The sequence below is a fragment of the Corvus brachyrhynchos genome, unplaced genomic scaffold (assembly GCF_000691975.1).
Source record: "Corvus brachyrhynchos isolate BGI_N302 unplaced genomic scaffold, ASM69197v1 scaffold115, whole genome shotgun sequence".
NCBI classification, from domain to species: Eukaryota; Metazoa; Chordata; class Aves; order Passeriformes; family Corvidae; genus Corvus; species Corvus brachyrhynchos.
In genome coordinates, this window is record NW_008239553.1 from 22,875,236 (window position 1) to 22,882,965 (window position 7,730).

Sequence of the window (7,730 nt, forward strand, 5' to 3'; positions counted from 1 at the left end):
ACATGAACTTTTTCCCTGTTCCCTTGGAGAAATAAGACTATCTAAAGTGTGGTGAAGCTGGAGAACTGCCTTTTGGAGAGACAAGAAGGAAATAAAGTGAAAGAGTAGCATGTGATTTGGATCTATATCCCACAGCAGTCTCAGTGCCAGTTATTAGAAAGATACAGCAGTGTTCTTACCATCTTGACTGTTGACAAAAGAGTGAGGAGGATGCTCACTTTTTCTTTGTTAAAAGCTGGCAGCTCCAGAAGTCTTGTGCTTCTAGCACTTGTGTGCCTGTATTAATCTGAAACACGATGGAAGAAGATATGTTTTGGATTGCCTACATTGTTCTGAATATGTTGGACTTGGAAGAGAGCAATGTCTGCCAGGTCTAGTGCTTGTTATGTTCTTAAACAAAATACACTGTTTGCTTGCAAGGTGAACTGTACTGCATAAGAGGAAGCAGTTTGAGGTGTGTGCGCTTCAGTTATTTCTGCTCTGCTTAGAATTTTCTTTGTAGCAACTATTTTTTTTTCTTGGTTAGTTTTCTACATTCCCTGCCTTGCTGAGTGAATCTTCATCGTGTTTCAGTTTTGCTTGAAAGCATATTTCTCACTTATTTTGTTATTTAGTACTGTGTTTGGCAAGGACTTTATGTGAAATAGTATACTTCATGTGCTTCAAAGCTCAAAGGCAGAGTTTTATAGCTGGACAACAAAATTATGCTCTTTGGACACTGGGTTTCTGTAACACAGTTAGCTTGAGGAGTTACTTAGCAGAGTTAGTAGACTTCTCCCAGAGAATGTATCACATTTTGGATGGTTCATTTTTGGGTTAGGAGATGATCACAGAGAATTTCAGGAGCTCACAATCAGCTGAAATGGTTGGTTTAGTTTTTCACAGTAGGAAAAATATGGAGGCTGTTTTCAGTTTACATTCATAGTGGTTCTTGGTCCTTATTTGATTGTTTCAGAGAGGTGAAAAGAACACTTAAATTGTCTGTTAAGATGTTTATATTGCCCTGTCACCACAATATCCAAGATGCTATGATTTCCATGTGAAACCTTGGCCTTTCTCCTGATTCTTTTTACACTCTCCTCCCACACTGTAGATCTACCACTTCATTTTAATGCACAATGCTGTGGTAAGAGATACTCTGCATCTGCAGGGGGATAAGGAAATCACCTTTCCTTATACTGTTCACTGGCTGGCTTATTTACAGGCAGGATTTTTCTGGGGCACCTCCTGTTGGAAGAGCAAGACATCAGAATGCCAGCTTGAAATTGCCATTCGTACATGATCTGTGAATTGGCTAATTCTGACATGTAGGTAGTTAAGAAATTATTACAGTCAGAGGAGTCATGACCTCAACTTTTCATCATCTCCATTGGCTTGTGCCCCAGTTTGGAAGTGAAGGAGGCATAGGAAGTTTTAATTGTACCTGTGTGATTTATCCTCAGTCAGCTCTTTAATTTCTTCTGGCTGTCTGAGGTTTCCGACACGCTGTAAATTTCTCCAACTTTTTCATTATCTGCAATTTCTTTATGACTCATGAATCGGAGTGGAGAGAGAGTGTGGATTTACAGCAGAGATAAACATGTCCATAAAGTCTGTATCTGTGTCAGTAATTGTACTGCTGTCAGTGACTGTCCTGTTTTACAGGTCTCTCTTGGGAGAGGAACACGCTTTGCTACCAGTGTCAGAGAAGTGTTCACTTTGATTTGCATTAACGTGCCAGGAGATTAGGTTGCAATGGTGAGGATGGAAATTGAGTTTGGACCATGGCTGCTATTGTTTTTTTAAATAAATGGGTGTGTAGTTGAGTTGCCCTCTGTCTGCAGAAAAGAAGAAAAAAAGGAGACAGGTTCAGGTTGTTCTTAAATATAAAATCAGGGAGAGACAGTATACTGATGATATCAGATGTGATTCTACCCATATGCATAAATTGTGCATTCTTACCATAAAACAAATGCTGTGTCTAGGTAACTGTCATATATGGAAAAAAATACTGCATGGATCCTTAGGGTGTTCTCTGTCTGCTGGTAAAGTAGAATGAATATTTCTTTAAGTTTCAAGAAATTTCTGCTTCTATGCCTTCTTGCCCCTCCCTTACTCCTAGGAAAAGATGCTATTGTGGACATTGATGGTGAGTACTAATGCATCATCATAGTCTCCACGCACTGATGATTCTGATTGCTGCAGAAGGAGGTGTATACTCTTGAAGTTTGAGAAAAGGAAAAAAAGTCCCTAAAACTCTCCTCAGTGTGTTAGAAGTTCAAACTTCTACAATTTCTCTTTCTGTGCTTCTATTTTCTGTTTGATGCCTGTTGTAGATACGTGTCTATGTGGAATCTTCTTTTGTTAGGTTCTACAGTTTGGGTTGGATTTTTTGGCTGTGACTTAATAATTTTTTTCACAGTAAGGCAATTATTTTACCCCAGAATTATTTTCAAATATCCAAACTGACTGTAAAACCCCAAATTTCCATTATGTCAGGTATGCATTGAGACTCCCAAATGCAGTTGATTGTATTTTTCTAATTCTGATGGACACCTCTTACCAAAGGGAGATAGATTATCATCAACAATATAAACTCTGTGTGTAGATAGCTTTAAAAGGTGGTTAGGTGTAGAAGTGTTAGAAATGCTAAAATGACACCTGCCATTGCATGGTTAATTCCGGAGCCTGAAGCTGGAAGTAAAATGGGGAGTTTTTCCAGTGGTAGACAGTGTCCCATCTAGCTCTGATAACTGAGTTGCCAAAGCTAGATATATAAGGGTCACATGCTAAGTGGTCAAAAGCTGGCAGATAACTGCTGTTGAAGTGAGTGATGCTCAATGCAAAGGCAAACTTCTAAATAAAAGCTGTGTTGATGAGATGCTTTTTACCTGATCTTTACTGAAATGTCTTTTTTCCTTTTCTCTCATCCTCCTCCTCACCTCTTCTACATGCCCATACCTAGTTTGCAAATCTGATTTTGTTAAAACAAAGGTTACCTCTGAAAGGTACTTCAGCTAGGATGTATTACTTGCTTTATTGAAACAAGACAAAAACAACACCCCACACCAAAAAGAAACCCAGGACAACAAATACCAACAAACAACAAGAACAACAAAATAAAAACAGCAAAACAATGCCCCCCTCCCCTCCCCCGCCAACATTTCTTATATGCTGGTATTCATTTCCAAGAATGTCTCTTCTGAAAGTCCCCTTAGTCTCCTATAGTTTGTTCAATAGTAGGAAGAAATTCTGCAATGCTTTGATCCTTTCTAGAAAAGACTTTCTGAATTTATGTTGATAGAGTGAAGGTTGATCTAGATACTTCCTGTTGTTAAGAAAAGGGAGCTTTTTCAGTGTTAGTGGGGAAAAACAGAAAGACATCTGATTAATCTGAAAACTAACTGACCAAACAGCTCTGAAGACTGTGAAATCATTCATCTGATCCATCACCGTTAACTTCTGCAGGATTTTTGGTATGCTACTCACAGCACCAGTTTGTGCTTTGTGAAGACATCTGGAATATTAGCAGTGGTCAGTCAAGCAGTGGAACACATTGTGCAGTCACTGGTTCTGCATTCTCTGTTCTTGAAGGTTTTCCAGACCTGATTCAATAAAGCCTTAAACAGCATGATCTGACCTCATGATTGACCCTACTTTGACCAGGAGACCTCCTGAGCCCTTGTAACCCTGATCATCCAGTGACTCCATGTTTCTGTGATCTAAGATCCTTTCTAGAAGTAGAAATGCATTCAAAGTCTGCATTTCCCACAGCGCCAAACAGTTCAGCTTATGAGCTTTAGGCAGGTGCAACTCTCTGATCTGCCTCTATGGGAGCAGCTGATTAGGAGCAAGAAACCTAAGAATTCCTGTATCACAGTGATAGCTTTTTGAGTTTGGGGGGATGATGAATGGACTTTCAGATACTTCCATTGATAGAGGTGATTACAAGTCTGTGCAGTGTGGGCTGCAGAGTCCATTTTTGAGCATAGGGAGATACAGTCCGTTCAGTACAATCCTTTAGGCAGAGGAGGAGAATGGTCCTCAGCATACACAGAGGTTCTTGTGGGTCTTGGCTGAAATGAACAGTGAAACCGTGTTCATCTGTCTAGACAAGTAAGAGGGTCAATGGGGCTTGACTGAAGAGCTTTTAGCCACAAAAGTAAAGGAATGGGCTGTCACATTAAAGCATTTCTACCTGCCGTATGCTTGGGACAGAAAGAAACATGACTACAAACAAAATGTTCTTACATTATACTGTCAGAGGCCTATTTTTTGCTACTCTCATTCTGACAGGATAACTTGTAGACTACTGTCAGTGGAGGAATTGAGGATGGGGAAAAGTTTGATCAAGCATAAGGTTATGTGCATTTTTTCATTATCTTTTAAAAACACAGAAGTGCTAAACAAATCTCAGGAGTCATTCTAGCAGGGACTCTCGAACTTTACAACTGGTCTGTATTTATTGTTTAAAAATCTTTTGCAGTCTGTGCCTTTATTCAATTAAAACTTTCCATTCTTCTGTGTTACTAGAACATTTACTCTGTATTTATAGATATTGGAAAGATTATCCCTGTACCATCTCTGTCTGAAATGTTTTCCTGTAAGTTTTGGCTACTGGCAGGAGTGAAGAGAGAATTTTCTTCTACAGTGGGGGTTGCTGGACCTATTTGCAGAGCAGCTGCTGATCCTAGTGAAAAATCTCACTAGAGTGTGACTTTGAAGACTTGGTTCAGTTTCTGGCACTACCCCTCTTCTGCTTGGTTGGTTTATTTGCCTTCTTACATGGCCCTTCCTATTGCCCCACCTGTAAGGTGGAGTTCATGTTAGCTTTGTTTTGCAAGGCACTGGAAAAATCATGTATTTTGAAAAAAAGCATATGAAGCATTTATTTAAGTATCCTTTACTGTGTGGTGCTGTTTGTTGTTTCCCCCTGCTTGCTGCTATTATATGCCACAGGAAGGTATCATTAGAATACTGTGTCAGTCATCAGAAGTAAAATGAGAATATAATGATAAAACAGATCCTAGCATCAAGTGGTCTTCAGACTGGGGCTCAAGCAGGGTAACTAAGAAAAGTGAGGCTATTCTCAGCCATTTGCAGACATTATATATATGAAAGGATTTCTATTTGCAAGCAGCATAAAGGTTAGAAATTATTAGTCTGTATCCATTCTAACGCCAGAGATTATTTACCTGGTTCATTTGCTATGTTGCTTTTCAGTTTTCTCCATTTTGGATCCAGTGATAATGCATACAAAGCTATGTGAAAATTTGCCAAGCATTTTGTCACTTTATTGAATGCTTTCAGTTGTTCTGAGCATGAAGTCTTCTGTAAGATCAATAATGAACTTGCCACCGTACCTCTTGCATCTGCAGTAAATGCAACTTTGAACATCCTGTCTGTATAATGTTGCTAGACTGAGTCTGATAGTATCCATCTCTTATTGCCTCATTAACTTGTGAGCATTAGAACAAGATAAAAATGCCCTAAAGCCTCTTATCTGATGATTGTTGTAACCTTCTGAGTGCCATTAGTTTAAGTTTGCAATCAAATGCTTCCCCTGAGTATAAGGAGCACTGATTAAACCTGAAGTGTCCCCAGAGGCTTTTACAGCTGTCATGGGGGCGGTGGCTGCCCTGTCCAAAAGGAAAAGAGGGGCTGGAGGGCCCGGTGGGGGGGGCCACTCTGCAGACATCCACGTGGCTGCCCCAGCTGTTCTGCTTTGCCTAATGAATCGTTTTACAAGGAGAGGCTGGATATTGTCATCACAAGCTGCCTTCCCCAGGGACTGAAGCCAGCCTGATAATGACTAATGTTGGTGATAGTAATTGAAGTGTGATGGCTCTCCAGGGACTTTCACACACGCAGAGCTGTCAGGCACTTGTGGCTGGTACAGTCCCATGAATACCTCAGAAATGCTTTTTAATTGCTTGACTTTCATTAACTAGTTCCTGTACGTATCCTGCAGAAATATACATTTTAAGGAGATAGAGAAAAGGAGCCAAGGACTCTGCTATGACCCTTGGTGTACACATGTAGTTACTGTCCTGGCATGTTTCCAGTGAGGATGGCTGGGTGTTCTTGTTCCCCTTAGTCTTGGTGTGGACCTGCTCGGTGTCTGCACAGGCACGTACAACAGATTACACCTGAATGTACCTTTTCTGTTATGTCTAAGCCTTGTCTTCTTGATGCACAAAGATTGTACTTGATTCTAAAAGGAGACAATAACTCTATTTAAGAATATCAAAGGATTGCTGCTGTTAATAATGTAGAAGCAATGACAGCTATTTGCATTTTGTTAGGCATTGAAAACTGAATATAAGATAGAATAAAAATCTTGTAAAAACATACCATATCCATGTGTCCCAATATGACTGGAGTTTATGGGCATGAGATTTTGGGAGTTTAGGGCAGAGGAGTAACCAATTTATGTAAAACAGAGTGATTTTTGTTCTGAATATATTCTCACTTAGAAGTGCATTGTTGAATATAGCAGTGGGCCTGAGATAAAAATAGCCCCAATGGGGTACTGTACTCTGGACTTCCAGGATCCTAACATGAATTTGTTGGGGTGCTGAGATATTTTAAATTGTCTCTGTCTCTACAGGAAGGTTTTGCTGTGGCTTTTTGAGTTCTAGCTGGAGATCAAAAAAGGATGCTTGGTGCTGTTGCCAGCAGAGTAGACATACTACCTCTTCTCATCATATTCATTGCAAGTTTGTTCTTCACCTCCCCCCTCCAGCGAAGTGTTGGCTCTTAGAAATTTATTTTGGTAATAAAACATTACTTTATACTTGCCCATGAAAGCATGTTTGAAGGCTGTGTGTGGATTCTTTAAAGTGTCCAAGAGATTGTTGTTCCCTAAGCACACTGCAAACCCATATCATAATGAAGTCTGATGAATTAACATGCAGAAAGTTCAGCTCATAACTTTAAGTGGTTAACTTAGACTCTTAAAATGTGGACCCAAACCTGTGGTTCGTGTGCTGTAATTTAGTTGCCAGTCCCAAAATTATATGTTTCGATGGGTTTTGGTTCTGAGAAAATGGGTGAGTTTATTCTTGCTATTTTTGGTTGCAATGAGGAGATAATAATAAAGTTGTGCTTACTGCTTTTCACAGTTATAAGTCTTGACAGTAAAGCTGAAGGATATAGTTTAGTTATTTTCTTGTAATTTATCTTATGACTTGTACTGTAATTGAGGAGGTGGGAATAGGAAACTCCATGCTGTGTAAGTAGAGATTTTCAGTTTGTAATTTAATTTTACTGATTGGTTGCTACAGCACAAGCACAAGAGTGGAGGTAATTGAAAGACCTCTAATAACTGATTAAGTAGATTCCATTTATGTGTTGTTTTGAGCACTGTTTTAGTGAAAGCTTGTAAACTTTATTATAATAAGTTCAGTAGAATATATTTTCTGTGTAGAAATTATTTTACATTGATAGGGCATTTTCATATGGAGAGCTTTTTGTGCTGTGAGGCATATATCCACATATTGTTTAAACTTCAAAAAGTGACAATTATTTTGGTGTTACTATGCACTGTTACGTAAAATTTTGCTTTTCAGGTATTTGGTGATGTTTTACAAACATATGTATTATAAATAAGTATCTCTAAGTCTTTGCACAACTCCCCCCAAATGTATTATTACATTTTAAAGCTTTCCAAGTTTACTGGCAATTCAATAAATATTAGCTCCCATATTCTTCAAATTAAAATGTGACTTCTGTTTTCTCACTGTGGAGTT